Here is a 24,002-nt window from a genome sequence, read left to right as displayed (position 1 = left end):
CAATACACACTAATCTAACAGTAAAATAATGGAATTAACCTCTCTAGGCTAGAGGGCGGTATTTTCACGTCCGGATGAAAAGCGTGCCCAAAGTAAACTGCCTGTTATTCAGGCCCAGAAGCTAGGATATGCATATTATTAGTAGATTTGGATAGAAAACACTCTATTTTAATGATGTCTGTGAGTATAACAGAACTTATTTGGCAGGTGAAACTCCGCGGACAAACCAACCAGGAATTTTATTTTGATGTCACTCTCTTTTCAATTAGTTTTCTATGGGGATATAGATTTCTAAGGCACTTACTTGAAGTTCCTATCACTTCCACTGGATGTCAACAGTCTTTAGAAATTGGTTGATGTTTTCCCTTTGAGAAATAAAGAAGTAGGGCTGTTCAGAACGAGGGTCGAGTGAAATGTACTGTTGTGGTTGGGGCACTCAACCTGAAAGCTCGCTCCACTTTGTTTTTATCTGCTATTGAACACATTTTATCGATTATTTACGTTAAAAAATACCTAAAGTTGTTTGAAATGTTTGGACAAAGATTATAGGTAACTTATTAGATATTTTGTAGTCATGTTGCGCGAGTTGCGTGCGCCAAATAAATGGACATTTTGGAGAGAAATTAATCGAACAATTAATCGAACAAAAGGACAATTTGTGATGTTTATGGGACATATTGGAGTGCCAACAAAAGAAGATCTTCAAAGGTAAGGCATGAATTATATCGTTATTTCTGGGTTTTGTGTCGCGCCTGGCGGGATGAAATATAATTGTCTGTGTTTGTTTGATGGGATGCTATCCTCAGATAATAGCATGGTTTTCTTTCGCTGTAAAGCCTTTTTGAAATCTGACACAGCGGCTGGATTAACAAGAAGTTTATCTTTAAGCCTATGTATAACACTTGTATCTTTCATCAATGTTTATGATGAGTATTTCTATAATTTGATTTGGCTCGCTGCAATTTCACCGGATGTTATTTGAGACAATGCATTACTGAACCTAACGTGCCAATTTAAACAGAGGTTTTTGGACATAAAGAGGGACTTTATTGGAAAAAACGAACATTTATTGTGTAACATGGAGTCCTGGGAGTGCCACCAGATGAAGATTATCAAAGGTTAGTGATGAATTTAATCGCTATTTCTGACTTTTGTGAGCCCTCTCCTTGGCTATAAAATGTCTGTATGGTTTTTTGTGGCTAGGCGCTGTCCTAACATAATCGTATGGTGTGCTTTCACCTTAAAGCCTTTTTGAAATCGGACACTGTGGTTGGATTAACAAAAATGCTATCTTTATAATGGTGTATAATACTTGTGTGTTTGAGGAATTTTAATTATGAGATTTCTGTTGTTTGAATTTGGCGCCCTGCAATTTCACTGGCTGTTGTGTCAAGGTGCTAATCCCAGAGAGGTTTTAAGAAATATATGAATATAAATATTAGAACAAGCAATGCCGGAATGGCATTGACTAAATACAGTAGAATAGAATACAGTATACGCATATGAGTACCTGGCTGTGATTGCTATTTAACAGTCTGATGGCCTTGCGATCGAAGCTGTTTTTCAGTCTCTCCGTGAGACACGGATTTAATTCGAGACACATGGAACGTAGGGTGAATACGGAGGGTATGGAGTAACAAGAGACGGACAGCAGTGGAACTCAGGACTCTGGAGATGGGAAAAGGACCAATAAAACAGGGGGACAGTTTGCGGGACTCAACTCGAAGAAGCAGGTCCCGTGTGGACAGCCATAACCTCTGCCCAATGCGGTAGCGAGGAGCTGGGGTCCGGTGACGGTCCGCTTGTCGACGATACCTGGAGTTGGTCTTGAGAATAGCTGCCCTGGCTCTTCTCCATGTACGTCGACAGCGGCGGAAAAAACATCTACGCTGACCTCCTGCTCTTGTTCAGGGAAGAGTGGAGGCTGATACCTCATGGAGCACTCAAAAGTGGAGAGTCCGGTGGCAGAACTGGGAAGAGTGTTCCGGGCATACTCCACCCAGACCAGTTGACAGCTCCAGGTAGTGGGGTTGGTTGAGACCAGGCACCTTAAGGTGGTCTCCAGGTCTTGGTTGGCTCGCTCCAACTGACCATTAGTTTGGGGAAGGAATCCGGAAGACAGGCTGGCCAGTGACCCAATAAGGATGCAGAATGCCTTCCAGAACTGAGACGAGAACTGAGAACCCCGATCGGCGAAACCATGTCTACTGGGTGTCCATGGATCCGGAAGACATGCTGCACCATAAGCTGGGCCGTCTCCTTGGCAGAAGGTAGTTTGGGGAGAGGGATGAGATGGGCAGCCTTGGAGAACCGGACGACTACCATCAGAATGATAGTGTTGTCATCAGATGGAGGGAGAAAAGTGACAAAGTCCAGAGATATATGAGACCAGGGACGATGAGTAACCGGTAGTGGCTGCAGGAAGCCAGAAGGAGCTTTCTGTAGATTCTTGTTTTGAGCACACACAGTGCATGCAGTGATGAAGGCAGAGACGCCATTGTGTGCCACCAGAAACGTTGTCGAATGAAGGCTAGTGTACGATGGGACCCTGGATGACCGGTCAGCCTGGAAGAATGATCCCATTCCAGTACCCGGGACCGGATTAGGAACAAACAGCTGGTTAGCCGGGCCCCCTTTAGATCCAGGCTGGGAGCATTGTGCCTCACGGACCAGGTTCTCAATACCCCAATCCACAGTGGCAGCAAGGCATGAAGTAGAGAGAATGGTTTCAGAGGTCGAGGGTGTGGCAGAGGAACTGTATAGGCGGGAGAGTGCATCAGTCTTCTCATTTTAGACCCTGGGCGTAGGAGATGGTGAAGTTAAATCTGGTGAACAGGAGGGCCCACCGGGCCTGCTTGGAGTTGAGGTGCTTGGCTGTACAGAGATATTCCAGGTTTTTATGGTTGGTCCAGACCAGGAATGGCTGTACTGCTCCTTCCTGCCTGTGCCTCCACTCTTCCAATGCCATCTTCACTGCCAGGAGTTCTCGGTTGCTAACATCGTAGTTCCTTTCAGCAGGATTGAGACGATAGGACAGGCAGGCACAGGGAAGAAGCTTCTGGTTCTGGGCAGAACGCTAGGACAGGATGGCCCCACTCCAACATCCGAGCATTCACTTCCACCACAAATTGACGCGAGTGGTCCGGATGGATGAGGATGGGTGCTGTTGTGAACTGATGCTTCAGGTCCACCTCGGGAGAGGTGAGTGCCGAGTGGGGGGCCACCAGGGTACTGTAGTCCTGAATGAAACGGCGGTAGAAGTTTGCAAAACCAAGAAACCGTTGCAATTACACCCTGGACGTTGGTTGAGGCCAATCCACCACTGCTTTCACCTTTCCAGGATCCATCTGAACATTGCCCTCAGCAATGACATATCCCAGAAAGGTGATAGTAGAGCGGTGGAACTCACACTTCTCGGCACTTACGAACAGTTGGTTCTCCAGGAGGCGCTGAAAGACCTGTCTGACATGAAGAACATTTTCTTGTGCAGATCGGAAAAAAACAGGATGTCGTCAAGGTACATGAACACAACCCGGTTGAGCATGTCCCGAAGCACATCATTGACGAACGCCTGGAAAACAGCGGGGGCATTTGTGAGTCCAAATGGCATGACCTGGTACTCATAATGTCTACTGGCTGTGTTGAAGGCTGTCTTCCACTCATCCGAACAAGGTGGTAGGCATTTTGAAGGTCCAACTTGGAAAATATGGTGGCCCCCTAGAGAGGTTCAAACGCTGAGGGGTGGAGAGGTAGGGGGTAACGATTCTTGACAGTAATTAAGTCCCTGGTAGTCAATGCACGGATGCAGGGTCTTGTCCTTCTTCTCCACAAAGAAAAACCCTGTGCCGGCAGGAGATGCAGACGGATGGATGGCCCCAGTGGACAGAGACTCCTCTATGTACTCCTCTATAACTTTCGTCTCTAGTCCAGACAGAGAATACAATCGACCCGAGGTGGTGTAGTGTCTGGGAGAAGATCAATGGCACAATCATAAGGACGGTGCGGGAGAGAAAGTAGCATGTGCCTTACTGAATACATCCAGGAGGTCATGGTATTCTGTGGGGATAGCAGAGACATCCACGGTATTGCTAACATCCTGAGGAAGGTGACTTGAGGAAGTCTGTGCTGCTTGAAGGCAGTGGGAATGGCAAAATGGGCTCCAACCCAGGATGAAGCTTGTGTTCCAGTCAATCACAGGATTGTGCTTTTGAAGCCAGGAAAATCCCAACACAACCGGAACATGGGGAGATGTAATGAGGAGGAACTGTATTGTCTCACTGTTACCAGAAACCCGTAATTGAACGGGCATTGGTGACTTCCCCTATAGAGCGACCGTCCAGTGCGCTAGCATCCATGGGCACAGAGAGAGGCTGAGTGGGAATACCAAGCTCTTGTAGCTATTGTGGCATCCATAAGATTTTCATCAGCCCCAGAGTCAATGAGCAATCGGAGAGACTTAGATTGGTCTCCCCACAGCACAAGAGCAAAAAGGGGTGTGCGGGTGATGGGAATTAGGGAACTCCCTGTCTGACTCACCATGGTACTGGTACCCACTAAAGACAAGGGTTTCCTAATAGGGCAGGTAGCTATAAAATGTCCTCCTCCATGAGCACTCCCAAACTCATAGCCTAATTCTTCCCAACCGCATAGGCTCATGAGTATCCAACTCACCCGTCGTAGATTCACGAGAGAGCTCAGGTGTCTTCGACTCCTCTTGGAAGAGCTGCCTTCGGAAACTTCTGGATTCCATAGGAGGTGAACGCACCTTAGGTGTCCATCAATTTGAATGGTTAAAACGATAAGGGAGTCATTCCCGAGCAGCTAGCTCATCCTTTACCTCAGATAATCCATGCAGAAAAGCATCGAAAAGAGACTCCAGGTTCCAGGCACTCTTGGCGGCAAACGTGCGAAAGTCCACCGCGCAATCTGCCAGACTACGGGAGTTTTGACGTAAATCAAGCAGTTTGCTGGCCGCCTTTCTCAAGGGTCAAAATCGGGAGGACTAGAAAAAGGAGAAAAGGGAAAGCAGGAAAACGGGAAAAACGCTGGTAGGCTTGGACATACAAGATGAACTGACACAGAGAGACAGTCTTAAACCTTACACTGGGGAAAACAAGTGACACTTGGAGGGGGTGGAGACAATAACGAGGACAGGTGAAACAGATCAGGGTGTGTGTTACATTATTTTTCAGTCTAGCTGGCTGTATCCTCCTTTCCTGCCTTACCAAGCATAGATAAGTCAGTAGAGATGCAAAGGACACTAACGTCGCAAATGGCACCCTATTCCCTGTAGTGCACTTCTATCATAAGGCTCTGGTCAAAGGTGCACTATATAGGGAATAGGGTGATAATTGTGACAGAACTGACATAATAATAACACTAACAATCTCTAAACAACCACTTCAGGGGTTAGGCTACTCTTTATGCTCCCCGTTACCCTGAGAGATGGGAAAACATGGGGTAAATAGACACTTGATCATGAGCCATTTTAGTGCTGCCTCAGAGGTAGGGAGCCGTCCCATCACCTAAAACAAGACACTGTCTGCATCCCAAATGGCACCCTATTCCCTATGTAGTTAACCTATTTTGACCTGAGCCCATACCCTGGTTAAAAGTAGCGCATCACATAGGGAATAGGGTGCCATTTGGGACATGACCATACTCAGGGAGGGAGAAGAAGCAGACAGGGCGGAAAGATAATTTGTTGAATTTTTATGACCAGCACTGCACCTGGTTCCAGGTTGGGTCCTCTGTTTTATGGGCTTTCGGGGGATTTCACAACTCAGTCAAAATCCCTGTCAGGAGGTTAGTTTGAAATTTTCTGTTAACAGCACAAAAATCATAACACTACATTTACATTACATTTACATTTAAGTCATTTGGCAGACGCTCTTATCCAGAGCGACTTACAAATTGGTGAATTCACCTTATGACATCCAGACACTACTTATACAGGTGTAGTCAAATAGGTTAAATAAAGTTTAAATAATATTTAAAAAGGTGTAGGATCTTAATTTATCACCCTGTAGTTGTAGGAAATTTCTTGAACAGTAGATAATGCAAACTTGTACTGTCTTCCAGGTTTAAAAAGGTTTCTAAAGATTGTAATTTCCACTTCAACATTTCAGACATTATTTGCCCTAACTAAAAATGTTTATATGTCCCAAACTGGCAGCGACTACAGGGCAAAACAGACCCTTAAGGACATGGCAAAAAGCTCAACCAATTAAGGTTTAAGACTTACTGCCACTCCAATCTGTTCCCTATACAGTTTAAATCGATGGGGCAGTATAACCACATGGGAGAAAAATGAGTACAGCATTCTCACTCATGTGTGAAACAAATAGCCTCTTACAAGGCATGCCTCAAAATATGTTAATGATCCAGAAACAACAATACCATTCACCCACTAGTGGTCAACAGGTTTTTGGCGCTCCAAAGACTTGGTACGGTTCTGTATTCTGTGGGGTGGAATTACAGTATCATTCGAAATGCAGCAATTCTTTCCCCGCCCACAACATTGTCAAAAGTTTGGACACACCTACTCCGTCAAGGGTTTTTCTTTATTTTTACTATTAAGGGATAAACACTTAGGATAAAATAAAGTGTTTTAATTTATTTTAGACTTCAACGATGCCTTGTCTTCTGTACTCTACTATAACAGTGCATATACTGCACTTCAAAAAGTAACTTACTGTCTGGGCCTTTTATATTAGCTAGAGGGCTTTTGTAGTTAGTTTTCCAATATATGCAATCTGCAAAAGCAAGAAAGTTGGCGCAGATCAAGGTTACCTTAAAGTGTTTTTTTACATGACCTGTGACTGTTTTACACACTGAACAGTCAAAGGTTTAATCCTAACTGAGGTATAGCCTAGTCCCAATGAATTAACACTAAGCAGCATACAGCAAAAACACCTACATTTACAGTTCTTTGCGAAAGTATTCGGCCCCCTTGATCTTTGCGACCTTTTGCCACATTTCAGGCTTCAAACAAAGATATAAAACTGTATTTTTTTGTGAAGAATCAACAACAAGTGGGACACAATCATGAAGTGGAACGACATTTATTGGATATTTCAAACTTTTTTAACAAATCAAAAACTGAAAAATTGGGCGTGCAAAATTATTCAGCCCCTTAAGTTAAGACTTTGTAGCGCCACCTTTTGCTGCGATTACAGCTGTCAGTCGCTTGGGGTATGTCTCTATCAGTTTTGCACATCGAGAGACTGAAATGTTTTCCCATTCCTCCTTGCAAAACAGCTCGAGCTCAGTGAGGTTGGATGGAGAGCATTTGTGGCTAACTTTAAACAACACTTTTTATGGATATCTTTAAGAAATGGCTTTCTTCTTGCCACTCTTCCATAAAGGCCAGATTTGTGCAATATACGACTGATTGTTGTCCTATGGACAGAGTCTCCCACCTCAGCTGTAGATCTCTGCAGTTCATCCAGAGTGATCATGGGCCTCTTGGCTGCATCTCTGATCAGTCTTCTCCTTGTATGAGCTGAAAGTTTAGAGGGACGGCCAGGTCTTGGTAGATTTGCAGTGGTCTGATACTCCTTCCATTTCAATATTATCGCTTGCACAGTGCTCCTTGGGATGTTTAAATCTTGGGAAATCTTTTTGTATCCAAATCCGGCTTTAAACTTCTTCACAACAGTATCTCGGACCTGCCTGGTGTGTTCCTTGTTCTTCATGATGCTCTCTGCACTTTTAATGGACCTCTGAGACTATCACAGTGCAGGTGCATTTATACGGAGACTTGATTACACACAGGTGGATTGTATGAGGAGGCAGAATCAGAAAGAAGAGGAAGAGAGGAAGGGTAGCAGTGTGGGATCATCATTAGTCATTTAGGTCAACATTGGATCATTCAGAGATCCTCACTGAACTTCTGGAGAGAGTTTGCTGCACTGAAAGTAAAGGGGCTGAATAATTTTGCACGTCCAATTTTTCAGTTTTTGATTTGTTAAAAAAGTTTGAAATATGCAATAAATGTCATTCCACTTCATGATTGTGTCCCACTTGTTGTTGATTCTTCACAAAAAAATACAGTTTTATATCTTTATGTTTGAAGCCTGAAATGTGGCAAAAGGTCGCAAAGTTCAAGGGGGCACGAATACTTTCGCAAGGCACTGTATGTCGTAATATGAAGCACATATTCAAATGAACTTCACAGTACACAACAAGTTTGTAAAGGAAAAAAAAAAGTTCCTACCTTAGTTTTCAAAACCTCCCACAATGACAGTCCATTTCCAGTCAAATTCAACTTCATTTGACACATGCGCCGAATGCAACAAGTGTAGACCTCACCATGAAATGCTTACTTTCAAGCCCTTGACCAACAATGCAGTTCAAGAAGAGTTAAGAAAATATTTACCAAATAAACTAAAGTAAAAAAATATAAAAAGTAACACCATAAAATATTAACAATATTGAGGCCATATACAGGGGGTACCAGCGTCGAGTCAATGTGTGGGGGGTACAGGTTAGTCAAGGTCATTTGTACATGTAGGTAGGGGTGAAGTGACTACGCATAGACATTAAACAGCAATTAGAGGCAGTGTACAAAACAAATGGAGAGGGGGTGTCAATATAAATAGTCCGGTGGCCATTTGATTAATTGTTCAGCAGTCTTATGGCTTGGGGGTAGAAGCTGATAAGGAGCCAATACCAGAAATTTCCTGCTCAAAGCCATGAGCGGGCCTGTCGCTGTGACGTCCTTCTAAGGCTGTTCGGAAGACTCTAGCTGTAGTGTCTATTTTTTCATTTTGAGTGTTAACTATAACCTGGGTGACCTCTCTAGCCTTGTCTACAATGTTTGCTGCCACCAAATGCGCCTTGGTTGGGGCATGTTCAAAAACCTCTTTTCTGAAGGCTCTTTGTTTGTTTTTTACGTCTGAGGCCTGCTAGCTAGTGGAGGTGCCGGTGGTGATGTTGAATTGGGGTAAATTGGGACGTAGACATTGATTCTGGAAACTGGCTCCTACAGAAAGAGCCATTAGATTTCTTCGTCAAGGACGTGGCTTTTAGCAAGAGGAAAATCAATCAAAATGTCACACGTTGTGACAATCTCTATTTATCTCTCCACCCACATTACCTCATAATAACCCAGTAACTCACTCTCTCGCTCTCACTCGTCCTTTGTAGCCAGTTTATTTTCTGCTCCGACAAGCTGACCAATGAACTTTTCAGCAAGAGTAAACACAAAGTTAAATTCCTCACTCTGCTTTTTAAAATCTCTCAATACATAAAGGGATTGATGTATGTTTCACAATAGTTTTTCAATTCCCTGCTCTATCATAAATGCTTGCAAAAACAATACCAGTAACTTCAATTATTATACCGTTTGTAATACTGCAGCAATACTATATCTGTGATTTCAGATACAGTAGCATGACTCCCACGACTTCTGTAGCTCTTACTGCTCTATTCCATTAAGCTGAGTGGACTCTCCCTCCCCTACTGAGAGAGAGACAGAGAGAGAGATAGAGAAAGAGAGAGAGAGAGGGGAGAGAGTGATTCAAATAGAGAACGAGAGAGAGAGTGACACAATTAGAGAGCAAGAGAGAGAGAGGGGGAAGGGGAGTGAAGGAGAGGGAAAGAGAAAGAGTGGGGAGAGAGAGAAGGGGGGAGAGAGGGACACAAATAGAGAGAGAGAGAGAGGGGGGGGGGAGAGAGTGACACAAATAGAGAGAGAGAGAGAGAGAGAGAGACCTTCAACATGGTCTCCTCTCTGTCTCTCCTTCTATATCTCTCTTTTTTTTATCTCTCCATCTCAGAGCTCAATGGCACTCTTTGAGAATGACACAGAGTAGGCCATATTTGATAATGAGACACAAACCTGCAGGCCTCACCATAGCTTGAGATTCTCACAAAATAGTAGGTCCCATGCTGATCAGCCTGCCAACTGCCATTACTGTAATACCCTGTCTGTAAATCAGCTTATCTAATCACAGTCTAATAATGTTTCATACCATGAGGTTTGACATTTCATCAGCTATCCTAACCCTTCCATAGGAGGCTGTGGGGAGGACGGCTCATAACAAAGGATGGAATGGAGTAAATGGAATGGTACCGTCCTCCCCAATTAAGGTGGCACCAGCTGCCTTGGACCCCTTCCTGCTGTAAAGTGAACTGTGCTTTTCTCTTGGCCTGATTCATCCATCTCTCTGGACCTGTGTGTCCAAGCATGTATACTACATCCATCCACATCCTGACACTCACCTGGGTTAAGTCCCATAGTTATCAATCAAAGGTGTGTTCATAGCAACCATGCAGGTGACATGAAAACTGACAGCTTGCCAACAGTATGTTGCTATGGAGATGCACAAGCAGTGGATTAAACCAACTTGCAGGTAGAGGGACGGGCAGCATGACATGAATGGGTGGAGGCTAGGAGACAGACAACAACAACAACAAGGGTGCATTATGTGATTGATTCATAAAGTCCCCAGTGAAAAGGAAGGGTGGATGTGAATTGGGGGATGAATAAAAAGATGAATAGTGCGGTGTATATGGATTTTTTTCTCTTTGCTTTCACATTCTGTCGACATGAACACACACACACACACACACACAATAAAGCTGCCATGCTTTATTCCACACCATTGCATATGCTATTTGCCACTCTAAATACCCCAGAGCTGTTTATGATAGAGTGCTCTAGTAGAACTCTTCCGCCTGATGGTCAATGCGCTCCCAGTGAGCTACAAAGAGCTAGAGAGGGAGTGACACACTGTCACAAGCTACAGTAATCAGTTGTCTTGCAGACCACAGAGGTAGAACATGCAGGTATATCAGTGTGAAGCGGCTAGCCTGGGACTGGATCTAATCAAGTTAACCAGTCCCCTACCTTACAGACAATCAGCAGCAATGTGAGAGGATAAAGCCCCCTGTAAGTAGTCGTCCGCCCACAGTACACTACGGCCTAGCGCGGAGGAGGGAACACTAGCTGCCATTACACAACAGTTAGGTGACTAGCTACCCACACACACACCATATTATGGAACGGTAGATTGATATTGAGCAACATGAACTCGGCAAAAAAAATAATTCCTCTCACTGTCAACTGCATTTATTTTCAGCAAACTGAACATGTGTAAATATTTGTATGAACATAACAAGATTCAACAACTGAGACATAAACTGAACAAGTTCCACAGACATGTGATGAACAGAAATTGAATAATGTGTCCTTGAACAAAGGGGGGGTCAAAATCAAAAGTACCAGTCAGTATCTGGTGTGGCCACCAGCTGCATTAAGTACTGCAGTGCATCTCCTCCTCATGGACTGAACCAGATTTGCCAGTTATCTTCTTAGGGCTGAAATCCCTTTAACGGGATCGATATGACAACAGCCAGTGAAAGTGCAGGGCGCCAAATTCAAAACAACAAAAATCTCATAATTAAAATTCCTCAAGCATACAAGTATCTTATATAGTTTTTATTTTTATTTTTTTACCTTTATTTAACTAGGTCAGTGAAAAACAAATTCTTATTTTCAATGACAGCCTAGGAACAGTGGGTTAACTGCCTGTTCAGGGGCAGAATGACAAATTTGTAAATTGTCAGCTCGGGATTTGAACTTGCAACCTTCCGGTTACTAGTCCAACATTTGTTTGAGATTTTCTATGGGGTTGAGATCTGGAGAATGGCTAGGCCACTCCAGGACCTTGAAATGCTTCTTACGAAGCCACTCTTTCGTTGCCCGGGCGGTGTGTTTGGGATCATTGTCATGCTGAAAGACCCAGCCACCCAGCCACATCTTCAAAGCCCTTGCTTTGTTTTCACTCAAAATCTCACTATACATGGCCCCATTCATTCTTTCCTTTACACGGATCAGTCGTCCTGGGCCCTTTGCAGAACAACAGCCCCAAAGCATGATGTTTCCACCCCCATGCTTCACAGTAGGTATGGTGTTCTTTGGATGCAACAAAGCATTCTTTGTCCTCCAAACACTACTAGTTGAGTTTTTACCAAAAAGTTAGATTTTGGTTTCATCGGACCATATGACATTCTCCCAATCTTCTTCTGGATCATCCAAATGCTCTCTAGCAAACTTCAGACAGGCCTGGACATGTACTGGCTTAAGCAGGGGGACACGTCTTGCACTGCAGGATTTGAGTCCCTGGCGGCGTAGTGTGTTACTGATGGTAGGCTTTGTTACTTTGGTCCCAGCTCTCTGCAGGTCATTCACTAGGTCCCCCTGTGGTTCTGGGATTTTTGCTTTGTGATCATTTTGACCCCATAGGGTGAGATCTTGCGTGGAGCCCCAGATCGAGGGAGATTATCAGTGGTCTTGTATGTCTTCCATTTCCTAGTAATTGCTCCCACAGTTGATTTCTTCAAACCAAGCTGCTTACCTATTGCCGATTCAGTCTTCCCAGCCTGGTGGAGGTCTACAATTTTTTTCTGGTGTCCTTTGACAGCTCTTTGGTCTTGGCCATAGTGGAGTTTGGAGTGTGACTGTTTGAGGTTGTGGACAGGTGTCTTTTATACTGATAACAAGTTCAAATAGGTGCCATTAATACAGGTAACGAGTGGAGGACAGAGGAGCCTCTTAAAGAAGAAGTTACAGGTCTGTGAGAGCCAGAAATCTTGCTTGTTGTAGGTGACCAAATGTTTATTTTCCAAATAAATTCATATAAAATCCTACAATGTGATTTTCTGTCATAGTGGAAGTGTACCTATGATGAAAATTACAGGCCTCTCATCTTTTTAAGTGGGAGAACTTGCACAATTGGTGGCTGACTAATTACTTTTTTGCCCCACTGTAAATACTCATCATAAATGTTGATGAAAATACAAGTGTTACACATGGAATTATAGCTATACTTCTCCTTAATGCAACCACTGTGTCAGATTTGTAAAAACTTTTACAGAAAAAGCAAACCATGCAATAATCTGAGAACAGCGCTCAGAAAACTAATACATTTATCCACCATGTTGGAGTCAACAGAAATCAGAAATAACATTATAAATATTCACTTACCTTTGATGATCTTCATCAGAATGCACTCCCAGGAATCCTAGTTCCGCAATAAATGTTTGATGTGTTCGATAATGTCCATAATTTATGTCCAAATAGCTACTTTTGTTAGGCGTTTAGTACAGAAATCCAAACACGCGTGCAGGTCCAGCCGAACGTTGGACAAAAAGTTCAAAAATTCTATTACAGGTCATAGAAACATTTCAAACTAAGTATAGAATCAATCTTTAGGATGTTTTTATCATAAATCTTCAATGACGTTCCAACCGGAGAATTCCTATGTCTGTAGAAAATCAATGGAATGCAGGTCGCTCTCATGTGAAATGGGCGTGACCAGCGAGTGGCTCTCTGCCAGACACCTGACTCATTCCCCTCTCATTCAGCCCCACATCACAGTAGAAGCTTCATTCAAGTTTCTAAAGACGGTTGACATCTAGTGGAAGCCTTAGGAAGTACAACTTGACCCATATCACACTGTGTATTCGATAGGGGCTGAGTTGAAAATCGACCAACCTCAGATTTCCCACTTCCTGTTTGGATTTCTCTCTCAGGTTTTTGCCTGCAATATGAGTTATGTTATACTCACAGACATAATTCAAACAGTTTAAGAAACTTCAACGTGTTTTCTATCTAAATATACTAATAATATTCATATATTAGCAACTGGGACTGTGGAGCAGGCCGTTTACTTTGGGCACCTCTGGGCACCTCATTCATCCAAGCTACTCAATACTGCCCCCAGCCATAAGAAGTCATTGCTGTGAGATGTTACCCCACTCTGCCACCAAGGCACCTGCAAGTTCCCAGATATTTCTGTGGGGAACAGACCTTGCCCTCACCCTCCGATCCAACAGGTTCCAGTCTGGCCATGGCAGAACACTGACATTCCTGTCTTGCAGGAAATCACGCACAGAACAGGCAGTATGGTTGGTGGCATTGTCATGCTGAAAGGTCATGTCAGGATGAGCCTGCAGGAAGGGTAACACATTTCCTAGGTTATTCAACTGCGCCCTCCGTCGCGACGTCCCCTGAATGCCCATCTTGCTAGCCTACTAGTCGCAGCCCGCTAGCTGTCTAGAGCATATCGGCTGTTAGCTGAATAGGTCCATCGGACAATTTCTTGGGCCACTATACCTAATGTTGCCAATTGGACTAGTCCCCTTTACCACACGGAAACCTACTAATCCATCACGACTGGTCTACCGACGTAAACGCACGAGGAGTCTCTGCAAGAGGAGGCTATAAACAGACTTCCTCCGTCACAATGTTCCTCTGAGGCCCTTCTGCTAGCTTGCTAGCCCCTAGCTTTCTGAATCGCAGTGTCTCCAACCAGCCTCACAACTCACTGGACCCTTATGATCACTCGGCTACGCATGCCTCTCCTTAATGTCAATATGCCTTGTCCATTGCTGTTCTGGTTAGTGATTATTGTCTTATTTCATTGTAGAGCCACTAGCCCTGCTCAATATACCGTATCCAACCCTTTAGTTCCACACCCCATACATGCGATGACATCACCTGCTTTAAATGTTGTTTCTATCGACAATATCTCTCTCATCATCACTCAATGCCTAGGTTTACCTCCAATGTATCCACATCCTACCATACCTTTGTCTGTACATTATGGCTTGAATCTATTCTATCATGCCCAGAAACCTGCGCCTTTTACTCTCTAGATGACCAGTTCTTATAGCCTTTAGCCGTACCCTTATCCCACTCCTCCTCTGTTCCTCTGGCGATGTAGAGGTTAATCCAGGCCCTGCAGTGCCTAGCTCCACTCCTATTTCCCAGGTGCTCTCATTTGTTGACTTCTGTAACCGTAAAAGCCTTGGTTTCATGCATGTTAACATTAGAAGCCTCCTCCCTAAGTTTGTGGTGCCACAGGGTTCAATTCTCGGGCCGACTCTCTTCTCTTCTGTATACATCAATGATGTAGCTCTTGCTGTTGGTGATTCTCTGATCCACCTCTACGCAGACGACACCATTCTGTATACTTCTGGCCCTTCTTTGGACACTGTGTTAACTAACCTCCAGACGAGCTTCAATGCCATACAATTTCCTTCCATGGCCTCCAACTGCTCTTAAATGCAAGTAAAACTAAATGCATGCTCTTCAATCGATCGCTGCCCGCACCTGCCCGCCCGTCCAACATCACTACTCTGGCTGGTTCTGACTTAGAATATGTGGACAACTACAAATACCTAGGTGTCTGGTTAGACTGTAAACTCTCCTTCTAGACTCATCCGTTTTGTCACCAAAGCCCCATATACTACCCACCACTGTGACCTGTACGCTCTCGTTGGCTGGCCCTCGCTTCGTACTCGTCGCCAAACCCACTGGCTCCAGGTCATCTACAAGTCTTTTCTAGGTAAATCCCCGCCTTATATCAGCTCACTGGTCACCATAGCAGCACCCACCTGTAGTATGCACTCCAGCAGGTATATCTCACTGGTCACCCCCAAAGCCAATTCCTCCTTTGGCCGCCTGTCCTTCCAGTTCTCTGCTGCCAATGACTGGAACGAACTGCAAAAACCACTGAAGCTGGAGACACATATCTCCCTCACTAGCTTCAAGCACCAGCTGTCAGAGCAACTCACAGATCACTGCACCTGTACATAGCACATCTGGAAATAGCCCATCCAACTACCTCATCTCCATACTGTATTTATTTATTTATCTTGCTCCTTTGCACCCCAGTATCTCTACTTGCACATTCATCTTCTGCACATCTACCATTCCAGTGTTTAATTGCTATATTGTAGTTACTTCGCCACCATGGCCTATTTATTTCCTTACCTCCCATATCTTACCTCATTTGCACACAATGTATATAGACTTGTTTTTCTACTGTATTATTGACTGTATGTTTGTTGATTCCATGTGTAACTCTGTGTTGTTGTATGTGTCGACCTGCTTTGCTTTATCTTTTCCAGGTCACAGTTGTAAATGAGAACTTGTTCTCAACTAGCCTACCTGGTTAAATAAAGGTGAAATAAAAAACAACAACAAAAAAAATGAGGGAGGAGGATGACTTCCCTGCAACGCACAGCGTTGAGATAGCTTGTTGTCATTGCAGGCACAGTCCGATGATGCTGTGACACACCGACTCAGACCATGATGAACCCTCCACCTCCAAATCGATTCCGCTCCAGAGTACAGGCCTTGGAGTAACGCTCATTCCTTCGTCAATAAACATGAATCCGACCATCACCCCTGGTGAGACAAAACCGTGACTCATCAGTGAAGATAACTTTTTGCCAGTCCTGCCTGGTCCAGCGACGGTGAGTTTGTGCCCATAGGTGACGTTGTTGCCAGTGATGTCTGATGAGGACCTGGCTTACAACAGGCCAACAAGCCCTTAGTCCAGCCTCTCTCAGCCTATTGCGGATAGTCTGAGCACTTATGGAGGGATTGTGCGTTCCTGGTGTAACTCGGGCAGTTGTTGTTGCCATCCTGTACCTGTCCCGCAGTTGTGATGTTTGGATGTGCCTATCCTGTGCAGGTGTTGCTACATGTGGTCTGCCACAGCGAGGACGATCAGCTGTCCGTCCTGTCTCCCTGTAGCACTGTCTTAGGTGTCTCACAGTATGGACATTGCAATGTATTGCCCTGGCCACATCTGCAGTCCTCATGCCTTCTTGCAGCCTTCTTACGTTCAAGCAGATGAGCAGGGCATCTTTCTTTCAGTGTTTTTCAGAGTCAGTAGAAAGGCCTCTTTAGTGTCCTAAGTTTTCATAACTGTGTCCTTAATTGCCTACTGTCTGTAAGCTGTTAGTGTCTTCACGAGCGTTCCACAGGTGCATGTTCATTAATTGTTTATGGTTCATTGAACAAGCATGGGAAGCAGTGTTTAAACCCTTTACAATGAAGATCTGTGAAGTTATTTGGATTTTTATTAATTATCTTTGAAAGACAGGGTCCTGAAAAAGGGACGTTTATTTTTTTGCTGAGTTTATATATATTATGTTTGTTTTTTAAGTTGACAGTTATGAGATAAAGAAAGGTGAGGGGCAGAGGATTTGTATCATTCAATGCTAGAATACCAAAACCTTCAGTGATTACATGTAAGATCAGACAGATGGTCAGGGGTAGGAAGCACTGCAGGAGTCACCTAGGGAACCTCACTTCTGGGGTGTATTCCAAATGGCACCCTATTCCCTTTATAGTGCACTACGTTTGACCAGAGCCCTGGTTGTAAGTAGTGCTCTATAAAGGGAATAAGGTGGTATTTGGGATGCATCCCTGCTGTCCAACAGAGCAAAAATATCACTGGCGTCTTAGAAGTATCAGTCTGCCCTCAGAATGAACAGGCTTTTTACATGAATGTCTGAAGGCACATTGCCACAGGGAAACCATTTTGGATCTTCTCTTCCATTTGGATTCTGTTCAAATGATCCTAGCCAGTATTATGGCTATTGAATGGGTTCAGAGAGCTGTTAATTCCACCCACACAAAATTGTTATCATTCTGTGTAGAGCAATCTTTCAGCAATTACTGTCATTACTGAATATACACTACCGTTCAAACGTTTGGGGTCACTTAGAAATGTCCTTGTTTTTGAAAGAAAAACTTTTTTTTTTGTCCATTATAATAACATCAAATTGATCAGAAATATAGTGTAGACTTTGTGAATGTTGTAAATGACTATTGTAGCTGGAAACGGCAGATTTTTTTATTGAATATTACATAGGCGTACAGAGGCCCATTATCAGCAACCATCACTCTTGTGTTCCAATGGCACGTTGTGGTAGCTAATCCAAGTTTATAATTTTAAAAGGCTAATTGATCATTAAAAAACCCTTTTGCAATTATGTTAGCGCAGCTGAAAACTGTTATGCTGATTAAATTAGCAATACAACTGTCCTTCTTTAGACTAGATGAGTATCTGGAGCATCAGCATTTGTGGTTTCGATTACAGGCTCAAAATGGCCAGAAACAATTACCTTTCTTCTGAAACACGTCAGTCTATTCTTGTTCTGAGAAATGAAGGCTATTCCATGTGAGAAATTGCCAAGAAACTGAAAATCTCGTACAGCGCTGTGTACTACTCCCGTCACAGAACAAACTGGATCTAACCAGAATAGAAAGAGGAGTGGGAGGCCCCATTGCACAACTGAGCAAGAGGACAAGTACATAGTGTGTCTTGTTTGAGAAACAGACATCTTACAAGTCCTCAACTGGCAGCTTCATTAAATAGTACCCGCAAAACACCAGTCTCAACGTCAACAGTGAAGAGGCGACTCCAGGATGCTGGCCTTCTAGGCAGAGTTGCAAAGAAAATGCAATATCTCAGACTGGCCAATAAAAATAAAAGATTAACAAGGGCAAAAGAACACAGACACTGGACAGAGGAACTCTGAGAGACTTGCCATTCTGGCTCTGCAGCAGGGTTGGTGTCAATTCTGAATTTAGTTGCAAATTGCTCTTCAATTTAAATTCTTGAATTTTAAGGTAATTTGAATTGACCACACCTCACAGGAAACAGAATTTGAATTTAATTTGAGTTGAAGGAAGTCAATGAAATGAAATTCAGATATTTATTCTATAAATGAAATCACAATACAAATGTATTTTTTGACCTCATATATGGGTAACTCCAGTCTTTGTGGCTTGATTGGTGACACACTTTTGCCCCAGCCGACATACCTGACTTCAATAATCAACTAAACATGGGGCTCGGTTGCGTGGTAAGGCGACAGCAATTGACTGTTGATGATATTAGAGGGAAATTGTGGAAGGTGCATCTGTGATAGCTGAAAGCTGGACACTGATGTGGTTTTCCAACAGCAAGGCTCAGTGCAACATGGCAGTGTTGCCATTGTTTATAAAAGCTGTTCTTTATAATGTCTCCAACCCCCATATCACACACTCACAAACTAAAAATATGTGTGTGCATTGTACAATCAATTGGTGAGAAAGAGAGAGCCTCAAATATCACATTAATTTGTACATACACTATATACAGTACATGAATTGTGGCAAAGTTGGTTCCTTTTTCAGTCAGGTCTTTGGTCACATTCACGTGGGTCAAACAAAAACCACCCTAATGATTGGTTGACAATACATCCTACCACAATGAAGGCAATGGCTGCAGGATGAAGTTGGTGAAGAGCAACTGCAGTCAAAATGTCACGGCCTTTGATTACATGATTTTTGTAAAGCTCATGCAGTTGACATGTGGCGCTAGTCTGACCATTTTTATCCCCATAATGCAACACATTTTGAAAGTTGGTGACCATCTGACAAAAGTGATCCTCTCGCACACACCCTTGGTCTTCAATTTAGAATGCAATTAGTCTAATCAGGTGGGATAGCTAAAGGGCAAGGGAAAAGGCCCCCAAGGACCGAAGTTGCCCATCCCTGATCTAACAACTTATGACAATGAAAAATACTGTTTGACATTTTTTTGTTATAATCAAACTAAAGTGGTATATATTTGAAGTGGTATATGGATCTTTTGCATTAATAAGTAACAGATCCTTTTAATAAAATATTTGTCAAATGAATAAGACTTTCATGTCTCAGTTGAATTAGGTTTGACTGCTTTGAATGAATTGCTTCAATTCAAAACCCCTCTCTCTTGCAGGCTGGCCACTCCACTCCTCTGTGCTGCATGCAGTAGTGTTTGGTTACCATGGAGACCCATCACCATCAGATTGCCCACGCCTCCCTTTGTTGCACCACCACGACCTCCACCGTAGTCAGGTGTAGGGCTGAATGTAGATCAGATATGAAGGTAATAGTAGGTGGGTGGGTGGGTGCAGTTGCTACATGTTAAATGCTATAACACCTCTTTCGTTTTCAATTCAAGTGAACGACTTCATTATATTTTAGAGAAAATTGTACTGAGAATATGCATTGTTAGCTGCTTGACAACAAAAAAAACTAATGTAAAATGAAGCTCACAGTTCCTTGTGAAGGAGTGTGACCCTAATCCTAGCTTCATGTCCACACCCCGGTTCAACCCTAACACTACACATAACCTTATTCCTAGCCTCATGTCCACACCCCGGTTCAACACTAACATTACCTATATCCCTAACCCTAGCTTCATGTCCACACCCCAGTTCAACCCTGACACTACCCATAACCCTAACTTCATGTCCACACCCCGGTTCAACCCTGACACTACCCATAACCCTAACTTCATGTCCACACCCCAGTTCAACCCTGACACTACCCATAACCCTAACTTCATGTCCACACCCCGGTTCAACCCTGACACTACCCATAACCCTAACTTCATGTCCACACCCCAGTTCAACCCAGTCACTACCCATAACCCTAATCCTAGCTTCATGTCCACACCCCGGCTCAACCCTAACACTACCCATAACCCTAATCTTAGCTTTATGTCCACACCCCGGCTCAACCCTAACACTACCCATAACCCTAATCCTAGCTTCATGTCCACACCCCGGCTCAACCCTAACACTACCCATAACCCTAATCCTAGCATCATGTCCACACCCCGGCTCAACCCTAACACTACCCATAACCCTAATCCTAGCTTCATGTCCACACCCCGGCTCAACCCTAACACTACCCATAACCCTAATCCTAGCTTCATGTCCACACCCCGGCTCAACCCTAACACTACCCATAACCCTAATCCTAGCTTCATGTCCACACCCCGGCACAACCCTAACACTACCCATAACCCTAACCCTAGCCTCATGTCCACACCCCGGCTCAACCCTAAACCTACCCATAACCCTAATCCTAGCTTCATGTCCACAGTCCGGCTCAAGGCTAAGCCCCTCAAATGAGACTATGGTCCACAAGTCCAGTGTATTCACTTCTTGCATCAAACAGTCTACCTTCCTCTGTGCAAGTAAAGGATTCACTCAGAACAATGGGGCTCTATCTTGAGTCTGTTTGGGGTCAACAATCATCAGTACTGACAATATCTCTTTTTTATTATTATCTGTATTATTATCTATAGTTGATCTATTTCAACGCTAACACTTACAGTACCAGTCAACATTTTGTACAAACCTACTCATTCAAGGGTTTTACTTAATTTCTGCTGTTTTCTACATTGTAGAATTATAGTGAAGACATCAAAACTATGAAATAACACATAGGGAATCATGTAGTAACCAAAAAAGTGTTACACAAATCAAAATATGTTTTAGATTTTTCAAAGAAGCCACCCTTTGCCTTGATGACAGCTTTGCAACTAAACTAAACATCCCTTAACATCAACTAAACATCCATTTAAAGGACACTGTCTTTGATAGATCATTCGTAAAAATCCAAATAACGTCACAGATCTTCATTGTAAAGGGTTTAAACACTGTTTCCCATGCTTGTTCAATGAACAATAAACAATTAATGAACATGCACCTGTGGAACGCTCGTTAAGACACTAACAGCTTACTGACGGGAGGCAGTTAAGGTCACAGTTATGAAAACTTAGGACAGTAAAAGAGGCCTTTCTACTGACTCTGAAAAACATCAAACGAAAGATGCCCAGGGTCGCTGCTCATCTGCGTGAACGTGCCTTAGGCATGCTGCAAGGAGGCATGAGGGTGGCAGATGTGGCCAGGGCAATACATTGCAATGTCCATATTGTGGGCCGCCTAAGACGGCGCTACAGGGAGACAGGACGGACAGCTGATCGTCCTCGCAGTGGAAGACCATGTGTAACAACACCTGCACAGGATCGGCACATCCGAACATCACACCTGCAGGACAGGTACAGGATGGCAACAACAACTGCCCGAGTTACACCAGGAATGCACAATCCCTCCATCAGTGCTCAGGCTGTCCCCAATAGCCCGAGAGAGGCTGGACTGAAGGCTTGTAGGTCTGTTGTAAGGCAGGTCCTTACCAGACATCACCAGAAACAACGTCACCTATGGGCACAAACCCACCATCGCTGGACCAGACAGGACTGTCAAAAAGTGCTCTTCACTGTCGAGTGGTGGTTTTGTCTCACCAGGGGTGATGGTCAGATTCGCGATTATCGTCAAATGAATGAGCGTTACACCGAAGCCTGTACACTGGAGCGGGATCGATATGGAACTGGAGGTTCCTTCATGGTCTGGGGCGGTGTGTCACAGCATCATCGGACTAAGCTTGTTGTCATTGCAGGCAATCTCAAAGCTGTGCGTTACAGGGAAGACATCCTCCTCCCTAATGTGGTACCCTTCCTGTAGGCTCATACTGACATGACCCTCCAGCATGACAATGCCACCAGCCATACTGCTCATTCTGTGAGTGATTTCCTGCAAGACAGGAATGTCAGTGTTCTGCCATGGCCAGCGAAGAGCCTGGATCTCAATCCCATTGAGCACGTCTGGGACCTGTTGAATCAGAGGGTGATGGCTAGGGCCAGTCCCCCCAGAAATGTCCGGGAACTTGCAGGTCCCTTTGTGGAAGAGTGGAGTAACATGTCAGCGCAATAATTGGCTAATCTGGTTCAGTCCATGAGGAGGAGATGCACTGCAGTACTTGTTGCAGCTGGTGGCCACACCAGATACTAACTGTTTCTTTTGATTTTGACCCCCCCTTTGTTCAGGGACACATTATTCCATTTCTGTTAGTCACATGTCTGTGAAACTTCTTCAGTTTATGTCTCAGTTGTTGAATCTTGTTATGTTCATACAAATATTTACACATGTTAAGTTTGCTGAAAATACAAGCAGTTGACAGTAAGAGGACGTTTCTTTTTTGCTGAGTTTACATTACAAGGCACTCTCCAAACACCAACATGTAATGCCACAAAAGCCATCCACTCAAATGAAAGCCGAGCTAAGTAGAAGCTAAATACAGTGCAAGTCTAGAACGTAGAGTGAGTACATGGGGTTTTTCCACATCTGTAAATAACCACCCTGCCTCTGGCAGAGCCTCAGAGGTCAGACCGGGACAGAGAAGGAAAGGCCCATTCACTCCATTGTGCTGACCACAATTTATGGTAATAGTGTTGGCTGGTCCTGTTGTCATTGAATTACCCCATATCGCTCAGCAGCCACACGCTCCAAAATATTGCTGTTGAGGGGGATTTGGGTCCCTTCTTGATTCAGCCTTACATTAGCTGAGGCATTAGGCAAAATGCTTTTAGTGTGCAGACTGAGGGGATGTTTGGACTGAGTATGGCACTTTTCATAATATATGGTTTTTCATAAAACACACAATCAACTGTGTGGTGACTGTTGACATTGTTGTGCAATTGATCAATAAAAGCCCTAAAATGTCTCGCTCAATATATTAATGACTTATATTGATTATAGCTGTGGTCTTCCCTGATGTATAAATGAAAGAGAGCATGACAGAGAGAGAGAGAAAGAGAGAGACCAGGGAGAGACCGGGGGAGAGAGATGGAGAGACAGAGAGGAAAATACCTGCAGTCAGTCTGATCCTCTTCAGATTATAATCTGTTTGTCTCTCATGGTGGTGTCGATAGATACTGTACGTAGAGGCCTGGGCAAACAGCCTGGCTGCCATAGTGACTAATGGCCACTCTGAGGTGAGTTCATTTGTTCCAGAGTGACAGGGATGAGGTCACTGCGCTGTGCCACTACACGTCCACTCGTTTGTTCTGTATGTTTTCAAGTAGGGTGAAATGTTAATGAAAGAGGAGGCGAGGTGACAAGGCTGTGAAGGGTTTTCTACTATCAGGCCTACTTTTGACCAGAGCCCCCATGGAGTTCAGTTTAAACACCATAGGGAAGGGTTCAGGTCTACTCCAACAAGCTGTGCCTGCTGAGGAGAGCCTTTAGCCCAGGGGCCAGATGTGTGGAGGAGCTGTTGAGTTCAGCCATGCAGGGAAATTCCCCCACCCATCCCTCCAGTTGATATTTAATTTAGACTATGAGAATATCAGCACTTTGTTTGATTCACATTGACATAACACAATCAATTTCCTAAAAATGGAGGGGGGGGCAGAGAGATTCCTTTAGGGAGGAGAATGATATGGTATCAACCTAACATGGCTACTTCGCTTTTTGTACCCAATTCCATTTGGAATTGTTGTTTGAGTTTGTGTTTGTATATACAGTTGAGT

The sequence above is a fragment of the Oncorhynchus masou genome, chromosome 16 (genome assembly GCF_036934945.1).
Source record: "Oncorhynchus masou masou isolate Uvic2021 chromosome 16, UVic_Omas_1.1, whole genome shotgun sequence".
Lineage (NCBI taxonomy): Eukaryota > Metazoa > Chordata > Actinopteri > Salmoniformes > Salmonidae > Oncorhynchus > Oncorhynchus masou.
This window is presented reverse-complemented; position numbering follows the sequence as displayed.